The sequence below is a fragment of the Gymnoscopelus microlampas genome (assembly GCF_963454915.1).
Source record: "Gymnoscopelus microlampas genome assembly, chromosome: 24".
Classification (NCBI taxonomy): Eukaryota; Metazoa; Chordata; class Actinopteri; order Myctophiformes; family Myctophidae; genus Gymnoscopelus; species Gymnoscopelus microlampas.
Genome location: NC_139961.1, coordinates 27,438,917 through 27,462,632, shown reverse-complemented (window position 1 = coordinate 27,462,632; position 23,716 = coordinate 27,438,917). Strand labels below are relative to the sequence as shown.

The 23,716-nt window shown below is 43.1% G+C and overlaps 1 pseudogene across 1 annotated transcript in view; it reads left to right on the top strand.

The window, feature by feature from the left end:
- Positions 1 to 23,047, top strand: part of LOC311040619 (oxysterol-binding protein-related protein 9-like) — a 57,269-nt pseudogene extending 34,222 nt beyond the window's left edge. Inside the window, exons 4-5 of the transcript in view lie at positions 13,080 to 13,212; positions 21,502 to 23,047. The product of the transcript in view is annotated as an oxysterol-binding protein-related protein 9-like (transcript). The remainder of the gene's footprint in view (positions 1 to 13,079; positions 13,213 to 21,501) is intronic.
- The last annotated feature ends 669 nt before the right edge of the window (positions 23,048 to 23,716 follow it).

The following is a 23,716-nucleotide window of genomic DNA, read 5'->3' as shown; positions in this document are numbered from 1 at the left end:
AAGTGTTTGACAAGTATTTGGTGGACCACTTGCAATACCCTCGCGGCCCACCAGTGGGCCCCGGCCCACAGTTTGAGAATCGCTGGCCCTAATGAGTATCAAACCGGAGGTCCTTGAAATTTAAGAAGGTTGAGAATCACTGCTCAACACGGTTCGTTTAAGCCATGCTGGTGATCTCAGATTATAAAGCTCCCAGGAGAAAGACAGGCAGGCAGGAGCAAAATGCAAAATGTCAGTCTGAATATATTCACCACCATGTTGTGCACCACTTCACTCAATGTGTAATATATACTAATTAATTTCATCATGATCAGGATAGACGTGATCAACGTCATTTCATGAGGGTTTGCGTGGGTGGTAGTTTCCACAGAAACCACATCAAACCTCACGGTGAATGATGGCAGAGTGGCAGTGGTGGGAAGTAGGCCTACGATATCATTGCTATCGGGCAGAAACCTCCTATCTCCATATTCTAACTTTTTGTGTTTTTTTTCATAAATGAACGCCCTTCTTGATCATACTACAGCGTCACACAAAAGTTCACAAAAAAAATCAAAAACAGCAAAAGTAGCAGATCAGCAAGCTCGAAACGTGGTGCAAAGCGACGATATGGACATTTACTCAAAAACTGTGCTTAAGTACAATTTTGAGATACTTTTACTTTACTTGACTATGTCCATTTTTCAATCATTTATACTTCTTCTCCACTTCATCTCAGAGTCAAATTCTGTATTCTGTGATGCATCATGGGATGCCTGTGAAGTCCCAATAATGTGACACAGACCTAAAGGGTGAATATATACCAAATGCAGCACTGCCTTGACTGCACTTCACAGAGAGAGAGAGAGAGATGGCCCCAAGGCAAACGCACCTCCACCGCTGTCTGTCACCCAACAACGGGCCAGACAGTCAAGTGACGGTCACAGACGGTGACGCAATAATGGATCTTGGGAAGCACTATTTGTTGAGATTGAAGTATTTATCTCCTTCTGTCCATTTGGCCAAAATGAGGTGTAGTAGACCGTCACCACATTAGGACATGAACAGCGTTGTTCACAAACGGCATACTTATTATCAATAGCTAGACAGGGAGGCCACACCATTATTAGCTGTGTCTTGTTTTTTCTGGGTTTTTTGTTAGTCAATGTTGTTTTTTTGGCTGGGGGGGGGCAGTTTGGCCATTGACTGAGCTTTGCGTTATTGACAAACTGATCGAGCAGGTGATAGATTGACTGACAACTAAAGTGTCATGCTGATCAGTCTTTTTTCTCAACTTAAGGACTGAACAGCTGGCTATACACTCAGTCTTCCTCAATAGAGTTGACAAACACATACACGTTGCACAAATAAGGTACAATGTTTGACTCTTAACCACATGAACCCAGAGTCATAATAGGCGAACACTGGTCATAGTAGGCGAACATTCAGCAAAAATAGAACATTCTGTGAAAGTAGTTGATCTGCAAGCCAACAACATGTGGTGTTGCGATGGGTTGTGAGCTTATAGAACAGCTATTTTCACTATTTAATGTGCAAAGTATATAGGTTATACGGTAAGTGATATCCTTTGTCAAAATAGGTGTTAAATAACTATATATATTCTGATAGTAATCACTGCTATAGTGTGTTTGTTCAGTAACAGGTGTCAGGGTCACCCTGTCTCTCCAGCTCTTTCCAGCTAAAAAAATGGAACAGGAACAATATAAAATTGAAGCTGATAAATGGGTACTCTCTCCTGGCTGGTTGGTTGTAAATTGGGGGGGGGGGGGGGGGGGGCTGTTACTGAAGAAACATTCTATAGCAATGATTTGATTGCTATCACAATATAGTGCTTTAACCTTTTGTTTTGACCAAAACATATCACTTATCCTACCTTTAAAGTGCTTAGGCCTAAGTGCTGCCATCGGGCTTGAGTAATGGCTGATGATCTGATGTGGGAACAAACAGACATTGTCTCACACACCCTGCGCATGCACGCACGCACGCACGCACGCACGCACGCACACACACACACACACACACACACACACACACACACACACACACACACACACACACACACACACACACACACACACACACACACACACACACACACACACACACACACACACACACACACACACACACACACACACGAAACACTGTTTTTATTCTACAAACTCCTAACCCCCCCAAGCAGATGTGCCCACCTGTGGTTTGTTTTTGTCTTCATACAGGATGAGCAAGGGGAATAAACAGCATGCAAAGGTTCAAAATATCCACTATGCACCCTGTATACAACAGCATTAAGTTGGGTGAAAATGTCTTTACTTTTAAAAACTTCTACCCTACTTGTTTGTTTGTTTTTGTTTTGTCCGCAGGCATTTACAGGTAGAAAGCAACTAAAGCAGTCCATGCTGGGTAAAAACCTCCATTCCATACAGTATACAGTACTGTATGTACTGCATACTGTATGGACACACACACACACACACACACACACACACACACACACACACACACACACACACACACACACACACACACACACACACACACACACACACACACACACACACACACACACACACACACACACACACACACACACACACACACACACACTATTACACAATACAATACTATTACTCAACCTAAAGAAATGGCTTTCTTACCGTGTCAATTTTATTTTTATTTCTGCAGACCAAGTATTGAGAGAATTCAAATTAAATGTTGACTGTCCCAAAAAAGGAGGCCTTGGCATGACATTAAGCATTTAACGTGCTCTGTCATCCAAATCCACTGATTGTATTTATAGTAGGTTTTATAACCCATCCACATATTTTGCAAGCAATTTCTATCTTCAATTAAAACAAAACTGTTCTCAACAGTTCTAGCTCACAGAATATCTACCCTATTTAGACTCACCTCTTCAGACTCAACCTGTAGCACTTGCCCTAGCCTTGACGACATTGCAGGGGGTGCAGTACGACGTTTCCAATACTAAACCCGAACCAAACCCGCACCCTAACCCTAACCGCACGCGGATGCCACATAGTCGGAGAAAAGGTCTGTCGGATTAACGCATGCCTCCCCATTGCAGGCTTATGCAAAGGCTAAAATGTAACTTAGATACCATGTTATGTAGACAGATGCCAAGTCATTGTTAACCTGACTGTGTGTATAGTTTCAATGTACAGGCTGATGATAGGTTCTTGGTTTACTTATGTATTAGTTTATTATTAGTGTGGTTGCCCAACAGGGCAACCAGACTATAGTACTCTATAGCTTTCCATCTTTATTTATTTATAGATAAACAATACTTTGCCGCGCATCTCCTCCCACAGTGCGCTTGTATTTTGCTAAGAGATTGGTTGAATAGTTTAATTGATATTAATTTATTAGTGCATTAAATTTCCCCATCCACTTTAATGTAAAAGTGAAAAAACTCAAATTCAAGTATTTTTTTCTCAGAAACCTTAAGAGCTAGAGTTATCAGATTTGGAGGGAAAATTCATAATTAAGTCCCAAATTATTTAAAAAAATATCACACCATTCGGCCTCATGGTGGCGCTATAACAGCCCCCTTTACGTTTTGGCCCGTAACTCTTGAACCGTAGGTCCTAAAATCAAAATTTCTTTTCACCTGGATTCCTTGGGTCACGACGCATCTCCCCATATAGGCCACGCCCATTTGCGTCAGGATAGATTTTTTGATATTGATTTATTAGTGCATTAAATTTCCCCATCCACTTTAATGGGAATTGCAAAAACTCCCATTCAAGTATTTTTTTCTCGGAAACCGTAAGGGCTACAGTTACAAAACTTGGAGGGGAGGTTAATAGTTTTTTGAAAAATTATTAAGAAAATAATCACACCAGTCGGCCACATGGTGGCGCTATAACAGCCCCCTTTACCTTTTGGCCTATAACTCTTGAACCGTAGGTCGTAAAATCAAAATTTCTTTTCCCCTGGATTCCTTGGGTCACGACGCATCTTCCCATATAGGCCACGCCCATTTGCGTCAGGATAGATTTTCCGCCATTTTGAATTTTCTTCAAAACACACTTTTTGCTCCTTTTCCTTCATTTTTTTTCCAAATCTCACACAAATCGGTACACGTGATCTATGGACCCATGCGATAAACCTATCCAAGCGGAATTTTGATAGTCCGTACCGTCCGTCCGTAAATGGCTTCCAAAGTTAGCGGGAGGGGCCCGTTTGACCAAAAATGCCATAAATCACGAACGAAACGTCCGGTCGATCCCAAAGTTGAATCACATGTTGAGGGTGGTATACTAAACCAATCCCCAAAAGCATTTCCACTTTGATCCATAGGGGGCGCCACGAATGCTCAAAATGTAACCGTTTGATGCAAAAACCTTATTTTGGGGGGATCGATCCTCTCAAAATGAAACGCAGGCGATCTCAGGAGTGACGTGACGATGTGATTGGCGCAGTCTCCGACGGTATTCCTCCCGGCGTATTGCTCGAGTCCCGACCGGCGTCGGCGCAACCACACTTTGCAATTGCCAATTGCGACGCGTCTAGTTAGATTATTGGTTTACTTGTGTATTAGTTTAATATTAGATTACTATCAAATAGATTTTTTTTTCATGCATTTGATGTAATTACCTTGTGTTGTCCTTGCTTACTGTAAATCGCTCTGGATTAAGAGCGTCTGCTAAATGCCTAAATTGTAAATTGTAAAAAGAGACTTTTCCCTTGCACAAGGACAACAAAAGCAAAAATGTTGCCGTCCTTCTGAAAGACCGGTCCACAAGGGATGGCAGAACAACAAGGGAGTTATGCCTTTCATATGAGTTTGCTACCCTCATGGGCCAACAGCCCCACACCGTCTCGCCCACGACCAAATCTTCTGAACTAATTAATTTAAGCACAAAACTTTTTTTCTGTCAATTCCAAGTTGTCTAGATCAAGACGTTCCCTGGGATCCTTTGAGAGACTCTCGGATGTGAAGCCTTCGCCTCCATCGCTGCGGCTTTAAGCGATAGTGGCCTTACATTTATTATTTATCCTTGTGGCGGGGAGAGTTGCTGAAAGCAATTTACTCGTATTCATAAGGTAAAACTGAGGCAATTTACCGCTTCCCTTCGACACCTTCTGGTTATTTTCCCTTTCTTTTCTCCTCCCCCCCACATCTGAGGTCTGAGGTCTATAATGTCAGGCTTTAGCAACCGCAGACTGAAGTCTAATTGATGCTCCGTCGTATGGCGGTGCCACACGCCAAAAATAGCAGACCTACAAGCTCATAGCGAGTCGCGTCCGCGGCACGTTGTGATCTTGTAGGTCTGCTGTGTTCGCCGTGTGACACCGCCATACAATGCAGTATAAATGAGGCTTTGCGCAGCACGGCAAAATAACAGCCGGCGTCAATTGAACGCTTGGCTGAGCCGGCAGGAGCAGGGAGACGGGGGAATCATCTAAAGAGAGGAGGGAACCCTGGGGTATTGAGGAGAAAGAGGCGGGCAGCCGTGCTCCCACTGCAAAAACCAATTAGCAAATGACTCCCCGCGCCCTGTTCTTGGGAGCCAACTATAGAGCGATAGAGAGAGAGAGAGAGAGAGAGAGAGAGAGAGAGAGAGAGAGAGAGAGAGAGAGAGAGAGAGAGAGAGAGAGAGTGTGAGAGAGAGTGTGAGAGAGAAGAGAGAGAGAGAGGGGGAGAATGAGAGCCGGTAACGACAGCCTCTCTGCAAGCGTAGGTGGGGCGCTTGGGTGGGTGGTGATGGACAGGTTTCAAGTGTGCCGTACATGCTGTCTAGCTGATAGATTGTGTGCGTGTTTGTGTGCGTGTCTTTTTGTGTGTGTGTGTGTGTGTGTGTGTGTGTGTGTGTGTGTGTGTGTGTGTGTGTGTGTGTGTGTGTGTGTGTGTGTGTGTGTGTGTGTGTGTGTGTGTGTTTGTCAGTCAGTGGGCACATTTCTTTATATGTGCGGTTATATAATCCCCATCATCCTTCACTTTCATGCATAATGATTAAGAACTGTGACATGGAATATAATGTTTGAAACGTCGTATAGCTTTGCTGCTCACTGTTGGCTGCTTGTACAGGCAGTGGAGGAATTTAACCTAACTTAACCTTTTTCCTTTTTTGAAAAGCACATTTGAGCCGCTTATATGCATAGTGAGCCACTCTGGAGAAGGCTGTCGGCTACTATAGATGGCTAGAATGTAAATGGAGACGAGATGAGAAAAACAAGGCGAGGCAAGCGCGCACGTTATCTGAAATCTGTCCGCTCGTGTCCCCAAACAGCGGCCCCAACAAACAAGACAGAGCACAAGTGCCACCGTTCAGTGAACATCGGGGAAGGCAGTTTGCTAATATTCCCCTCAAGACCCCTTAAGGAGACATAACTCTCCCAAGTCTTTTACCTGGCACAGTCATGATTCTGTGGCGAGTTCAGCGTCTCCTCAGCACGCACGCTCAGTCCTAACTGTCTTCAGGATGGATAATATGCACTGTGAAGCCTCTGCTCTAAATCAAATGACTGACAGCTGTGCCTGTGGCAGCCGTCATAAGTGAAAAAGGAAGTGGCTTTTCAAGTGTGGGACTACAGCATGCAGAGTATGCGCTGTTTTCCATTAGTGTAGCTTAGCCATTGTATGCAGGCACTGCAACCACCCACAATGCTGGATACCCATAGAGAAAGCCCTGTAAAAATCGAATCGTGTGGATCTCGGGATCTGCATGGAAATGGCGCGGCGCCAATGTGGATCATAAGAGTTCGTCAGTCGTCTATGATGTATCGATGATGTATGATGTAAAATTAAAGTTAAATATTTCAAAAAAGTATAAAACATACAGTACTGTATTTACGTCTGTGGCTTACTAGCAGTGTCCACAAGACAGCTGGCGCTGACACACACACACACACACACACACACACACACACACACACACACACACACACCTACTTGTACCCCAAGTTACTTTTTTATCGCATCTCTGTTGTCGTAGACTGCGAATGACTTGACCTTTGACAAATACTCATGCTCTTTTTCTCCGAATCTCTATTTTGGAAGACGCTCTGGATAAATGAAATAAAAATGAATATAAATAACCCGTCTCTCTCTACTATGCTGTCTCATAAAAGTTGGAATGTGTGAAAAATGTATAATATACTGTACTGTATTTTATATTCTTCAAACTAAACTCCATACAGTTAAATGGTAAATTGTCATTTATATATTATCGTATAGTCTCTTTATCCAAAGTGCATCACATTCACCCTTTCACGCACCGATGGTGGAGGAAGGTACCAAACTACTCATCGGGAGCAGTTAGGGGGTTAAGCGTCTTGCTCCAGGACACTTCAACACTAACCCAAGGGGGAGCCGAGGATCGAACTGGGAACCATCCGATTCCCGAGCGGCCTCCTCTACCTCCTGAGCCACTGAGCTCACCACTTTGACTCTATGTCTACTTCCCTATGAGCCTAATTACCATTGATTTATGTTAATAGGGGAGGAATGTTGGGGGTCACAGTGTGAACACCCGCTGGACATAAGAGTACTTAAGAGGATAGTGCTCACTTCCTATAGAGCCCCACTGTCTATGTCTCCTTTTACAGTTAATGGTGATCTATATACTTAGTTGTGTGCCTGAAAATAGCCAATCTACAAGCTGACAACGTGTTGCAGGGAGACGCATTGTGAGCTTGACTATTTTCGCAGTACGATGAGGTGCACACAACCATGTATAAATCAGGCATTAGTAGTGCAGGACAACATGACTTACTGTAAAAAGGAATTTTTGGACGTATTTATTTATTTATTTATGAATTAGATTATAACCCAGGCATTTGTTGTCCCCAGGGGCTCAACCCAATCCAGCAGACGAATGGCAATGTTTGTTAATCACATACCCATAGACTTATTTATTCACGAAGACAAAGAGGAAATCGCATTTGATCTGCCCTTTAATTTAATAAATAGATTAATGTCTACAAGGAACTGCCCCGGCGAATGAAATAGTTATCCCGCTGGGATTTATTGACAATGGTCACGAGCACACCAATAATGTGATTTGGCTGTGATAAAGACCATTTTTTGAGTAAGAGTGGGAGAAGTTAAGTAAACATTTAACTTTGATTATTTTGGCTTAAGCATAGTAAGATGTGGCACAGTTTTACTTGCATTATTTAGGACAAATGTACACTAATCCAGGATACTAACCAGGATACTGACACCAGAATACTGACGAGGATACTGACACCAGGATACTGACCAGGATACTGACCAGGATACTGACACCAGGATACTGACACCAGGATACTGACACCAGGATACTGACCAGGATACTGACACCAGGATACTGACACCAGGATACTGACCAGGATACTGACACCATGATACTAACCAGGATACTGATCAGGATGCTGACACAAGGATAGCCTACTAATACCAGGATACTGGTACCAGGTTACTGACCAGGATACTGACACCAGGATACTGACCAGGATACTGACTCCAGGGCACTGACTCCAGGATACTGACTAGGATACTGACACCAGGATACTGACACCAGGATACTGACACCAGGATACCGACACCAGGATACTGACACCAGGATACTGACACCAGGATACTGACACCAGGATACTGACACTAATGTAGTTATCACAAAGGTAAACTATCCACTAGTTGAGGCAAGGTGATATCTGTCTTAAGACTTTGTTCTGAGGGTGGGTAAGCCAATCAAAGGTGAAGTAGAAGTGAAATCTCACATGTAAATGTTTAAAATGTGTCAATTTGAGAATTAAATTACATAACATATGCATGATGAAATTATAATAACTGCAAATACAGGCCTATACAAACATTATACAAATAAAGTAAATTATTTTCTATATAAATAAACATTTGCTGTATATTTATAAATTAAATAAATATAAATGTTTATTCATATAGAAAATAAGAAGAATTCTAGTTCTTTCATTTACCTACAGTACAGTATTTAACCTATTATCATCATCATCATCATCATCATCATCATTATCACCACCACAAACATACTGTTATAGAACATGTTGTAGTATGTTTTGAGGCAGCATCCAGTACCCCACCTGTCTGTCTGTGTGAACCTGGATCCTCTAGTATGCAGTGACAAGTCCTGAGCACCTCTACTTTAACAGCTTTGGTAGCAGATAGGCATAGACCCATGAAGCACATCATCACAACACTATCATTAAACATCCTATCCTTCAGCTATTAATGTCCATGTCATTACAGTTCTCACATAGCGTCCATACTCACTCAGAAACTTGTTCACTCTCTTCCTCTCCAGGTGTTTTAGTTGACCAGGCACAGCCCACCTAGTAGATACCATATTAATGTCAGCTGGTTATGGTAGAAATAGTGAAAACCCAGCTCCAAACACACACACATGCTGACATATCCACACTGATATCAATCCCTGGCTCTTAAATCTGTGACAACATTCACCAGATTATTGAATTTATAACCAGCACTAAAACATCTATGTTTTCACCTGTTTCTCTCACTCTCAGACTATCTCCCTTCCTCCCTTTTTAAGTCCCACCCTCTCTCAGAACCTGCTAGGTTGACTAGAGTTGACTGACACCTGGATCACCAATGACATGCAGCTTGGTATATATGTAAGATATACATCTGATTTAGTTAGTTTCTTTTCGTTTTTTGTTTACTTTATTTCGGTTTTAGGGTTAGGGTTAGGTTAGGATTATGTTATTTAATTCTTATTTTTGCCTGATTTTACTGATTTATTATCAAAAAAAGTATTATTTTAACGTTTATTTGTGTTATTCTAAATGACTTAGGGGGGTCCAATCTGAAGCTAGGGGGGGGACGAAACCCCCCCGCCCCCCCGGGATTTGCGCGCCTGATCACTGGTGAATATATGACCTTAACATATTAATGCAGATACTCTACAGTCTATCAACTGTGAATTTGATAATGAATACAAGTAAGTCTCACAACAGGCATCTGTCATGGTTCTGTACAGTACAATGGAGTGACCGTCTTGGAATCTGAAGGTTTGAACCCCTATTCCACCTGGCTTTGTGTCAAAGTGTCCTTGAGCAAGACACTGAATCCCTAACTGCTCTCAATGAGCAGGTCTGTTGCCTTGCATACTGTAGTTGCCTCTGCAGTCGGTGAGAGAATGGGTGAATGTGACATGTTGTATAGTTACACACATTGTAAGGTGATGTAGAAATGCACCATTTATCCCAGTAGTCCATGTGTGTGCCAGAGTCAAGCAGAAGTCAGTAATCCTAGAAAACAGGACAGACATACTGTAATATCCAGATGGCAGGAAGAGGATTTAAACTGATAATGATAATGGAACAGGAGCAGTACAACCGGGTTCACAGAAGAGATGGAGAGGTCATGAGGTTCAGGAGATATTTCAAACGTGATATTTTGTCCACCTTGTTCATAAAAGATTTCAAAAATGCCTCAGTTCAGTGCCGGGCTAGAAGGGAGGTTTTTGCCGTTTACGACTATTGGTCAAGGGTGGACAAGTGTAAGCTATTAAATTAATTTAACAATTTAGCTGCACTGTAGATACTATGGGTGTAGAATTGGAGAAGGCTTCACAAAATCTACTAGCAGAGTTAATAGTGCAAGATCGAACAGTATAGCACACAGCTTGGGAGCGGAGGTTGAAGTGAGGCCTTTTAAACAATAGCTTTAGGATCAGAGACAACAATCAATCAACAACATCAACCATGATCATGTTTTCAGGGTTAAAACACCAAGATGAGAGTGTGACCGGTGAATGATACTGACATGATACTGACCATGATACTGACCATGATACTGACATGATACTGACATGATACTATGACCATGATACTGACCAGCAGCCCTGTCACAGGGATGTCAGGCCCTGTCACATCATCAGGTCTCTCTCACAGCACTGTGTGACAAGGATGCCAGGCACAGGGCCTGAAAGGCCCAAAAAAGGTTGAGAAACACTGGTCTACACCCTTCAACATTAGAGGTTGACAGTGACAGGGACTATACCAAGATTGGGGGAATTGGCAATGACTTTGAGTGTGAAATAACCACACAAACCTGGAATTGTGTTGAACTATTAAATACATTATTTCATTATACTACACTGAATGCAGTGGCACACAACACAGTGAATTTATGTAAGCTTGACATTTTACATTTTGCTCCTGCCTGGATGTCCTTGGAGATGTATGTGTTTATTAATAGTACATTGAAACATAAGCCCCCTCAACCTGTTAACCCTGCAAGATGAATTCTCTCACTTGTACAGTTTGTTTACAGTTGAGCGAGCCAGGTGCCGACTGTGTTTCAAAAGGTCAACATGGCTGACGTTGTGACAGGAAACAACAAAAAACTGAAGCCACTTCGGATTTACAATTTTGCATGGGTGCCTCTGCACACTAGCCTATTCTTCCCGCATGACTCGCCTGTCCATTTGTCCTTGAGGCGTTGTGAGCTTGTAGATCGCCTATTTTCACAATGTTTGCCTTTTTATTATGTAATATTTGACAATTTGGTATTAAAAAGGTCTTAAAATTCATTAAATGTAACTTTTTAGAAATGTGCAGATACCCTGTATACACTTATACTGTATGTTGGTTTGTTTACTGTTGAGTGAGAAAACAACATTGCACATAGACCAAATCTGGGGACTCCTCAACGTAATATGGGGACCCCCTGGGGGTCCCGACCACCAGTTTGGGAACCACTGCCCTAGTTCATAAAAAAGCATGTTATCTTATGAAGAAGGGAAGCAAACGGGTACATCCAACAAGGTTTAAATATCTTAAGTCAACTTAATCCGTGTATTGCCTTTACAAGCTGTACAAGCGCTAATCATGGCTTTGTTGGATGGGACTTGTGATGCTCCCTGCCAAGCATCATTTGCCAAACTAAGCATGCGACAAGTCTGCCACACTGTTTGAATATTCTTTATTCCATACTGAGTTTAGGTTTCTTAATGGAGGATTGTTTGTTTAGTTTCGTCTTTTTCTTGCTGAGGGAATTGGGCACTGGGCTTGACTCGACAGGGACATTTCAATTGAAAGCATCAGAGACATGCCATACGACAGCAGGAAAACAACAAATAAAATGTGCTCAAGCAAATTTTATTGTGTGTGTGTGTGTGTGTGTGTGTGTGTGTGTGTGTGTGTGTGTGTGTGTGTGTGTGAATCATGGATGTGGGTGGAAGCCATATCATTTCTCTTTGTCTGATTTAAGCTTTGATATCATTATCCTGCTATGGCCTATATCCCCAGTTCATCAGTTCCCAGCCGTGCCGCATATCTCTCTCTCTCTCTCTCTCTCTCTCTCTCTCTCTCTCTCTCTCTCTCTCTCTCTCTCTCTCTCTCTCTCTCTCTCTCTCTCTCTCTCTCTCTCTCTCTCTCTCTCTCTCTCTCTCTCTCTCTCTCTCTCTCTCTCTCTCTCTCTCTCTCTCTCTCTCTCTCTCTCTCTCTCTCTCTCTCTCTCTCTCTATCCCCCCCACCCCCACAGACAAACATTGATGATTCATGCTGTAATTTACCCAGTTTGGGTTGTTTGCTCTGAAAAAATAAATAAATGCAGAGGCAAGAGAGAGGGAATGGGGTGAGTAGGATGGGTGGGGGTTGGGACGTGTGTGTGTGAAGGGGGAGATACGTAAGCAAGAGAGAGTGAGTGTGAATGACGACGAGAGAGAGGGGGGGGGGGGGGTAGCTACAGATAAAAAGAGAGAGGGAGACACTGCAAGCCAAGAAGAGAAGACTTATTCTATTTTTAGTCTCCAGCTGTGTGAGTCACTCTGAGCAGCGTTCGCAAGACGACCCAGCACTAGACTTTGGGGAGTGGTGCGTATACGTTTGAACGTGTCCATGCAGGGGGAGGGGGGAGGCGGAGGGGGGCTATATATTATGCACCGTCTGTGCCATGCTTCCCCGTCTTTGAAGATCATCTATCTCATATAGGCAGGCGACATGTTAAATATGTACACAGTGGTGGATTAGCATAAAAGCTCCCATGGAAAATTATTCCTGATTGGGGGGCGAAGCCTTGATCTATACCCCGGCTTCTAAACTGTGTTTTCTTTTTTTCCCCCCTCGAGTGGGATATGTGTGACCCCCAACCCCCACCACTCACCACCCCACCTCGCCTTCCATGTGATGTGCTGACCCAACACCCATCCATCCAATATGTGGAACAGCAGAGACATGTGCACGTGTTCTGGAAGAGAACACGTGAGTGGTGATGGTTGTGGAAAAATAAACAGACTGTAATAGTTTTTTGCACTCACGGAACTGTCCTTTAAGGCACTTTTATTTGACTAAATGAATTGGCATGGTACGCTGCAGAGCAGACAGCACAACGTACACATTTCGGCGTCAAGCCTTCATCAGCGTTGTAACCATTTTAAATTACGCCTGGCCGAGGGGAAAACCTGAGTGCATAGTAGTCTTAGCAATGGAGCTTGACTGATGCCGGATCTTTGCGTCCGATGCCGATCCCACCCCTGGCTCTATTATGTCTAAGCGGTGGATGTAAACGGAGCCATGACCATACCACAACCACTGAAATGTGGGGAGAATTTTAGGGCCCATGTTTATTATGTAAACATGGGATGTTAACAACATGAAGTCAACCTGTGTTTGCAATCTGTTCCTTTCCTTTATTTGATTCAGCTCTCGTCTCTCATCATGCTAAATTAAAAGTGGTAAAAAAAAAAAAATAGTTCAGGACTTCACAAAGTCAGCATCTGGTTAGCAGGAAGTAGTGGTAGTAGGTAATTGTGAAGTTGCCTACATATTAGACAATAACCTAGCAGGAGAAATTATGACAATAAAATGTCATACTAGTTAGGTATTGACATGTATTAATTCTTAATGTATTCACAGACAGGCAGATAGATAGATAGATACACATAGACAGATAGATAGATAGCACCACAGTAAGGAGTTACAGCAGGTAAGAGTAGAGAAGAACACAGTAAGTAGCCTACCAACACTAGTAAAAACATGCTCACTATGAATTACGACAGTGGTTCGGTTGAAGACATACGAGTGGATTTACTGTACAGTTTGACGAGCAAAGGAGACAAGAAACAAGTCTTCACAAGGAGAAGGCCTCTCCTTGCTCTGGCACTTTCAAGTCCATAGCAAAGAAGCAGAGTCTTCAAATCATGATGCTGCTTACATCGCTGTCAGATTGTCACCTGGCCATGGCTTCAGTTTTTGCACACACAACAATTCTGAATGAATTCATCTGTCAGGTTGCTGATGTCCTAATACTGCACAGATGGCATTTGTCCTGAGGTAAATAAGTGCCAAGGAATACTACTACTACTACTACTACTACTAATAATAATAATAATAATAATAATAATAATAATAGATGGGGAACGTTAGAAACAAAAAAGATAAAATGAGGCTCTGTGGTTTGACAGAGCTGTCGTGACGGTTCCTGGAATGAATACGAGTACAGGCCCAGGTGCCTAAACAGACACAATTGTTGGATGAAGACTGTCACGGGCTAGCCACATGAGATGGAAATGAAAGATTAATACTGTAGGAACAGTCTGTGAAAGCAGGGCATCACTTGTTGAACTGTGCCAGGACATACTGGGCCACCCTGGCAACCTTGACACCAATTCTGTACATTGTGCAGCAGTTCATGCATTATTTCTCAGCTAAGAATATTTTATTTTTGGTACCTTCTTTCGGTGGGATTTATTCATTTGCCAACATCCTTCCTAGCTTGCCATCCTAGCTCGCCTTCAAAACATTGAAGGCGAGCTAGGGAGATTACAGCGTGTTTAACACAACTCTGAGGGCCGTGGGTGAAGCACCATGCACATCCAGAGGGAGAACAGGGGATGCACTGACCCATTACAGAGACGGCCAACCAGTTTGAGGATCACAAAAGACTGCTGTTTGTGGCATTGCTTGGTCCACAACTGTTCCCAAAACTGCACTGATGAGTTTACAGAGAGAGTTGGGGCTTAGACTTTGACCTATTGCGGCACAGAGCTGATACAGTACAGGCCGCTTCCGGCACAGACTGCTACTGCTTCCGAGTGGTTGTTCAAAGCCTGTGCTTCTTTTTTGTTATTTTATCGTTAATACTGTTGTTGTTGTTTATAAGCCTTTCTGCATCGGTAAAGATTATGTGACCATGGTAAACTTTGGATATAAGAGATTATGTCAGACACAACAGGCTTCTGATTTCCTATTCATATCTTTAGATCAACAGCAAGAGAAATGGAATCTCTTTGTTTGCAAAGAAGTGTGAATGACCATGAATCGAGAGGGAACGAGATAACATGGAGAACGGACAATGGCTTAAGGCCAAACCACATCAAGCTCCGACTCCTGAGTATAAAGCTTGAAATTGTCCAATGGATTAAGATCAACATGGATGACTTGAGGGCCATGATGTATTGAGTGCGGATTGTGAGATTGTAAGCTCTGTAAGACAACAATGAGACAGACATTCAACCATTCAATTGTATTCACAGAGATCTATGGTTCTCACGTGTTACTAGTTACATAGTACATTACATATTATGTATTCAAACAATGTAAATCACATAATCGCAGGATGAAATCCTTGTTTTTATTTCTGTATTTTCATATAAAAATAAAAACAAGGATACAATCTCCCGATTAAATGTTGAGTTGTGAATGAATAACTTTGTGATTTACATTGTTTGAATATGTAGCTGTAATATATGGTTCTTGTTGGTACTTCTATGTCGGTAAGCTGCCTCTTAAAAAATGAATAACAAATGAGAACATTTTGTGAATTACATCCTTTGAACTATGTTATTTATGGTGAGACTTACTATTATGTACTTTTTGACTATAAGTATCCATTGTACGTTTTGTAATAAGATCATGTTGATTTTATCGTCACCGGGGTCCCCCGGTGCCGTTTGCCCGGGTCCCCCAGGGGTCTGTATTTGGCAAAATCTCTTAGCCGAAAATAGCCATAGTTTCAGCATATTATGTTCACCTATTATGACATGTCCAAAATAGAGATGCTAGGGTTCAAGTCTATGTGTGTCATGATGAGTTGGACTTTACATCTAACCCTACATTTAATCGACACTATATTACACATCAGTACACACACACACACACACACACACACACACACACACACACACACACACACACACACACACACACACACACACACACACACACACACACACACACACACACACACACACACACACACACACGTATCTAATTTCCACAGTACTGTGTATGCATGGTGTATGAGCTGAAAGTCCACTTTTTGACATGACATGAATGTAATATGTGCTGTTCACTCCTTGAAGGCATGGTCTACAGTGTAGATAGACTACTGGTGTAGTAGATAGACTACTGGTCTACTGGTGTAGATAGACAAAATCATTGCCAAAGGTAATTGTGTGTAGACTCTACACACAATTACCTTTGGCAATGATTTTGTCTATCTAGATTCTACACAAGTTGAGAGTGGGGGTATCCATATGGCACTGTCCAATTATGTTACTATTTTACAAGTCTAAAAAAGAGAGAACATTTCATAACGTTGCCAAACTAAAGCTTAACAAACTTACCTGAGACTCCCTGTGTCTACCAGTCTGTCTCCAGCTCTGCTGTCTGTGGACCATATGTTGCCTGCTCTGCCTAATGACATCATTATGAAATGTACACTAGTATGCACCTGCAACTTCAGACTCCAATGGCTGCTCTGTATTTGGAGAAAGAAAACAAGGTAAGAAAACAAAATAAAAAAGGTTGGAAACTTAAAAGTGAAGAATAAATAGAAGAATAACCTTATAGTATTATTATCATTATTATTATTATCATTATTATTAAGCACCTGCAACTTCAGGCTCCTGTATGTATGGTCTTTAGTTGGAGAAAGACAACAAGGTACATACATTTTTGTGTTGGCTAGTGAGGCACTAAAAAAAAACTGGACACAGGTGAACTCAACTGACAATCAACACTGGGATAGGCTGGGGGACTGAGAGGACACAGGTGGAAACACAGACAAATCACAAGACTGGTTAGACAAGGCATGTACAGAACTACAGGGGCAGCCAGGAAGGCACAGAACATACTACAACTCGATGTCACTACAAACTAAAACACAGATAGATCCTGACAAAAACGCTGATAGGGGACTGTTCTTCTAGACTTAAAGGAACACAAAATAAATAACTTTACAGAAAAAACAAAGGAGTTCCAAACTAACAGATTTGAGCCATGGAAGAAGAGAGAGAGAGACCCACCATGAAGGTTTTATGCACCCTGAAGACAGTGGCCAGCTGCCTCCAATTCCCTGATTGCCTCCAGCTCCAGCAGCTCCAACCAACCAGGACCCAACATCACTGAAAAACACAAACATACACACCAACCCTGGCAGTGGCCCTGGGGCCGTCACACATGGGCCAACACTAATTGGCAGTCATCCTCCCCAGGCCGCGGCCACTTTGTTTTTTTCAAATACCTCCAAAGGGGTCCCTTTTGAGTGTCACCGGAATCAGTTTGGAGCCGAAGACACGTTGGTTGACCCCACCCACAGCCCCCCCAGGTGTAGCAAATTTGTAAATACTGTATTTATTCAACATCGCAGCGTATTTTAAATTTGTAAATACTGTATTTATTCAACATCGCAGCGTATTTTAAATCATGATTAAATAGTACAAATATCATATGAACATTTACAGTGGCAGTGTGTACATGGCACCAAAACACAACACACTGCCTCCTTTCCCTTTGATGTGCTAGTAAGATTGTACTGTATTTTGCCATTTGTACATGTGTACCGGAGACCTGCACTGTCTGTTCTCTTCTTTTGGATTACTGACTTGCGCTTTGACTCTGGCACTGTCGGTCCTGTTGATTATTGACTCCAGCTTTGACTCTGGTGCACTTACAGAGGAGGTCTGAGGCAAAATGAACATTTTTTTAAAACAGTTTTTACTTCGTTATATAAATAGGGAGCTAGAGTTAAAATATTTTGAGAGACTTGAATATGTCCTCTGTCAAAATCCACATCCATTTTTTGTGAATGCACGAGTCGGAAATGATCGAATTGAAACCAAAAGTTGTCCCTTACTAATCAGGACAATAGTACATACTGTACTGTTCCTGGGGGCCAAAAGTAGTATTTATCATAAAAGACAATTAAGCCTATTGTAGGCCTAGCCTACTTATAAATAAAATCCCTCACTTTAATGATTCCCTCATATGTGCTTCTGTGGTATCTGAAACCACAGACTTAAAGGTTCTACTGCACTTTTGAAGTTGCCAACAACGCCAAATTGTAGCTTGATGTTCCAGAGGTGTGTATGAATGGTTGGAGAATGAATTGAGGCATCACTCCAGTCAGTGAGGTTTCTTGCTTCCGATTTATTGCATAATACAAACAGCTTCCCTATGGAGCCTTAGCTCCCCCCATCGGCCCCTCGGCCTCTTAGTGACACACAACACTAAGCTTACATTTGAGTCAATCTTTATAGCAGTGATGATCACATTCACAAAAAGAGGAGGTACATGTTTGGGTGTGTCAGCCTTGAAAGGTGAGACCCCACCTCCCGGCCCACTACATTTGCAACTGTATAGGGCAGGAAGGGAGGGGTGATGACAAATGCTAGACCCTCTGTCTCCCAGGTAAAACAAAGAGAATGCTAATCGTACCCCCCACCCAGGCTGGAGCCAACAAATGGTCTTCTCCTGTCTATGCAAAAGTAGACCTGTAATCCTAGTAATTCTAACAGATGGCTTAAAATGTGTATGTTATATTATGAAATATACAACACTTCTATTATTGGTTTTGGTCCATGACAAACCTTTCCTCAAAGTTTTGTGGAGTTAAGCGCAACTGTTTGCAAATCATGCAAAAGCCACACCTACTGGGATGCATAAGTTTCTCAGTTCTTTATTGGCCAATGCCCAACCTTCTCCAAAGTTTTGAAAAATCTGTCAATAACTTCTCAAGATATCCTGCTAACAGACAGCCAGGTGGCCTCCTTGGAAAATGTAGTGACAAGCTAACTACTGTTCATGGGACTTTTTTGAGTGGTGCTAACCACTCCTATATCTGACTTTGTTCGTGTGTCCGTGTGTCCATCCGTCCGTGTGTCCGTCCGTCCGTATGTCAGCACGGCTGATTGGTCAAGCTTCACGAGACACGTGACAATATGTTGTCACGTGTCACGTGACAATATGTTGTCTGATTGTTGTTGATTGCAATTGTTGCTGATTGCAACACAAGGATGCAACCAGTTACACTTTCGAAGGCACCACTCTCTTCACACTGGGTGTGTTTTTTTTTCAAACTGTATGCATTAGTATTGCTCCTGGAATTGTGATAAAGAGACAAAAGCACATACTGTATACTGCATATGCCAATTGTCACTGCATCTGATATTTATAAAACACTGAATCCGTTTTTTGAGACACACACACACACACACACACACACACACACACACACACACACACACACAGGGGCAAACATGGGCACGCTCACGCAAGAACACACACACACACACACACACACACACACACACACACACACACACACACACACACACACACACACACACACACACACACACACACACACACAGGCACACACACACACACACAGGGGCAAACATGGGCACGCTCACGCAAGAACACACATACGCACACACACGCACGCGCACACACACGCACGCACGCACGCACGCACGCACGCACGCACGCACGCACGCACACACGCACACACGCACACACACACACACACACACACACACACACACACACACACACACACACACACACACACACACACACACACACACACACAGTCTCTGCTTTGGCAGACAGCATTGTCTGCCATGATGCCTTCCTCTGAAGGCAGAATTAAAATTTCTACTTTCTTCTTGGGATTTTCATTCACCCAGTGCCATTACTTTAGAATTCACAAGTGTATCCAAAAATGATTTTACATTTTATAAGAAAGCATAATATGCTTCACGTGGCCAACAAATTGACATAGCATCCTTTTGTCATGGTCGAAGTGTATTCTTACGCGATTATACTGTATCTTCATAGGAGTGTCGCACATTTCTCTTTTCCATGGGAAACCAGAAGAATCATAGGCTACAATATGTGTTGAAGCAATTAAAATGCCTTTGTTGATGCTGAAAATGTATTGTGCCCGTTCCAGTGCATTTCCAAGTTGCCGGCTCCTAATGTTGTTTCCAAGGAAACCAGACACATCATCATAAACAACACAATATTCTCACATTTTTCTTGTTGCTGTGGCTTTGTGCTGTGTGCCGTTTGACTGTGCTGAAATGATGCATACTAACATTTAGCAATTAGCTAAAATAGTATAGCAATTAGTATGGCGAGAGAGAGAGAGAGAGAGAGAGAGAGAGAGAGAGAGAGAGAGAGAGAGAGAGAGAGAGAGCTGAGAGATTGATTCTCTCGAGAAGAGCTGTAAAAATAAATATTATATTCTGTGAATGTATGCCATCATGCTCTATGACAAGGCCTATTATGCAGCCATTGAATTTAATCAAGTTGATTTAACTAGCCTAAGTATACACAACAGATTTCATGGAGATGGACAAGCTTTCACACATTACTGCTGTAAAAAGGTCATAGTCTGTGCATGTGTCCCCCCTATGCCTTCTATGCACGTCCTCCACAGCTGTGTCCAAAAATCTATGGACATCTATGATGTCACAAAACATATGACGTTCACAATCCAAACATGGACCTACTCCACGTGCTCCTCATGGAGATGACTAATATTATCGACTAGGGCGATGGTTCTCAAAGTGGGGTCCAGGGACCCCCCATGGTTCCTTGAGGGGTTCCCAAATGAACCTTTGTGCAGGTCTGTAACTGTGAGAGTGCACAAATGGAACCAAATGGACCCGTGAGGGTCGTTGTAGAACCACTATGGCGATGCCCGTTGTGAGTGAATGCCTCTCCGGTTAAGCAATACCTGTTGCGCCCGTTGTCAGAGTACTTAGTGCTGTACCCAATATAATAGTACAGGGGGGGGCAGTCTATGACGTCAGAACTAACTATGATGTCATATTAATGACAATAGGGATCTCCATACAGGGCCATAAAAGGGACACCCGCCAGACAGACAGATACAGAGATTTGTGGATTTATAGACAACCAGTGATCCGACCGACTTCCCACTTGGCACTGCACGTTTACAGTTGATCCGTCAGATGGTTCTCGGGATATGTGGGAACACACACACAGACACACAGAGTTTCATGCATAGATAGATTGCCGTACTGCAGCATGCAAATATGGACATCTACATCATGACAACATATCTACATCACGGCAAACCCTTATAATTGGGATGGGGAAAACCCCAGAGGCAGTCTAAACTTGAATCCCTTGGATGCTTCTCGTGAACTCACCTGAGCATTCCTCGATTACAGCGTTCTGACCCGACACCATGAGGTAAGTGCTGTGACGCCTGCCGTATATCTCACAAACACACAGACGCTTCTCGGGTGTGTAGATCAATCCTCCGGCCCTTCACACCCCCTGGGGTCCTGTCGTCACGGTGATGGGAAGCCTGCGGACACGAACGGCAAACACCAGAGGGGGCGGGCCATCGGGTCTCAGTAGTGGCATTACCTCCCCTGCCCATATCCCCCTTCCCTCTCACTCTGTGCCAGATTTCTCCTCCTCCAGCGAGGATAAGTTCTATGATGCTGGTGCATCGAACAACACTTCTCTCAAACACTTCATGGATCCTTCAGGGCCTCCAGCTGTCTGGCCCCTTAGTGATAAGGGAGACGTGCTGAAGCGACCCGACACCAAAGAATCACTCACGTCATCCATACGCAGTACAGACGTGACCAATGTGAAATGTGATTCATTTGACAGCCACGATGACAACGATGACATTGGCGAGGACGAGTCGGTGGAGGCACACACAAGCGTTATCACTCATCTCTTGTCTCAGGTCCGATTGGACATGGACCTCTCCAAGGTGGCCTTACCAACCTTCATCTTGGAGAAGCGGTCTTTATTAGAAATGTATGCGGACTTCTTTGCACATCCCAACTTATTTGTCAGCATCACTGAGCAGCCGGGGCCGCGGGAGCGCATGGTACGGGTGGTGAAATGGTATCTATCAGCCTTCCATGCGGGAAGAAAAAGCTCGGTAGCCAAGAAGCCCTACAACCCCATCCTGGGGGAGGTCTTCTACTGCCACTGGGATCTACCCCATGAGGCGGAGGAAACCGCCCAGCCCACAGAGACAGTGTCAGATGGTCCACTCCCTTGGTCTTCACCCAACAGTGTCTGTTTCGTTGCAGAACAGGTCTCTCACCACCCACCCATTTCTGCATTCTATACAGAGTGTTACAGTAAGAAGATCCAGTTCAGCGCTCACATCTGGACTAAGTCAAAGTTCCTGGGGACATCTATAGGTGTCCACAATATCGGCCAAGGCTGTGTTTCATGTTTGGAACATGACGAACACTATATTGTCACCTTCCCTAATGGTTATGGCAGGTCGATCCTGTTGGTGCCGTGGTTGGAGCTGGGCGGAGAGTGTAAAATCTCCTGCTCCAAGTCAGGCTACAGTGCCAACATTGTGTTCCACACCAAGCCTTTCCTTGGTAGCAAAAAGCACCGCGTCACGGCAGAGATCTTTGCGCCTAATGATAAGAAGTCTTTCTGCTCCATAAAGGGAGAGTGGAATGGAGTGATGTATGCCACATGGGCATCTGGGGAGAACTCCTTGTTCATAGACACCAAGAAGATGGACATCATTAAGAAGAAGGTCAAGAAGGTGGAGCACCAGCAGGAGTATGAGTCTCGCTGCCTCTGGAAGGACGTGACACTGAACCTTAAACTGAAGTACACTGATGCGGCGACAGAAGCCAAACAGCGACTGGAGCAGAGGCAGAGAGCTGACGCCCAGGAGAGGATGCAGAATGAACAGCAGTGGGAGACAAGGCTGTTCCACAAGGTCGGAGAGTCCTGGGTCTACAACAAGGCTCTGTTGAAGAGATTAGCTTTTCAGAGGCACTAGGGAAGACTGCATGACACGCATAACGATATATGCATGTGTTGTACTGTACAAACGTAACTTTTTATCCCTAGTAGGGTCTTATGTTTTTTTTTTGCCTTTGCTGTTTTTATGATGATGTTTTTAAACCCTGTAGCACTTGGAGATTTGTGAAAATGTGAATTACAAATAAATTGTATTATTATTATTATTATTATTATTATTATATCAGGAATCGTCACAACCACTACCACATTACTTGCTGCGTGAGTAATGTGTTGTGTAAGTCTGTGTATGTGCGACAGTATGACAGTAGTCTTGTCCTTGCTGCAGCAGACCACCACTGTTGAAAGCTAAAAAGCAGAATGATGGACGTACAACCCAAATGGTACATCCAACTAAAACAAAAACCCTCCCCCCAAAAAGCTATTTATAGTCCTATTTAAACAAAACAAACAGGCTCCCTTTTTTGTTCCTAAATCACTGCCGGGGGGGTGAAGTGAACCTCAGTTGAAAAGACAATAACTCAGCCGGCGCTTGAAAATCTACTGAGGAACAAACAAATATTTTCCTTGTTATGTCACAGAAGAGGTCACCACAATGTGCTGAGCTCTGAAAAAAGCTGTGACAGATTGCATTGCAAGGTAATTTTGGCAAATCTAAATAACACCTTGTCAAAGGAATGCACGCACC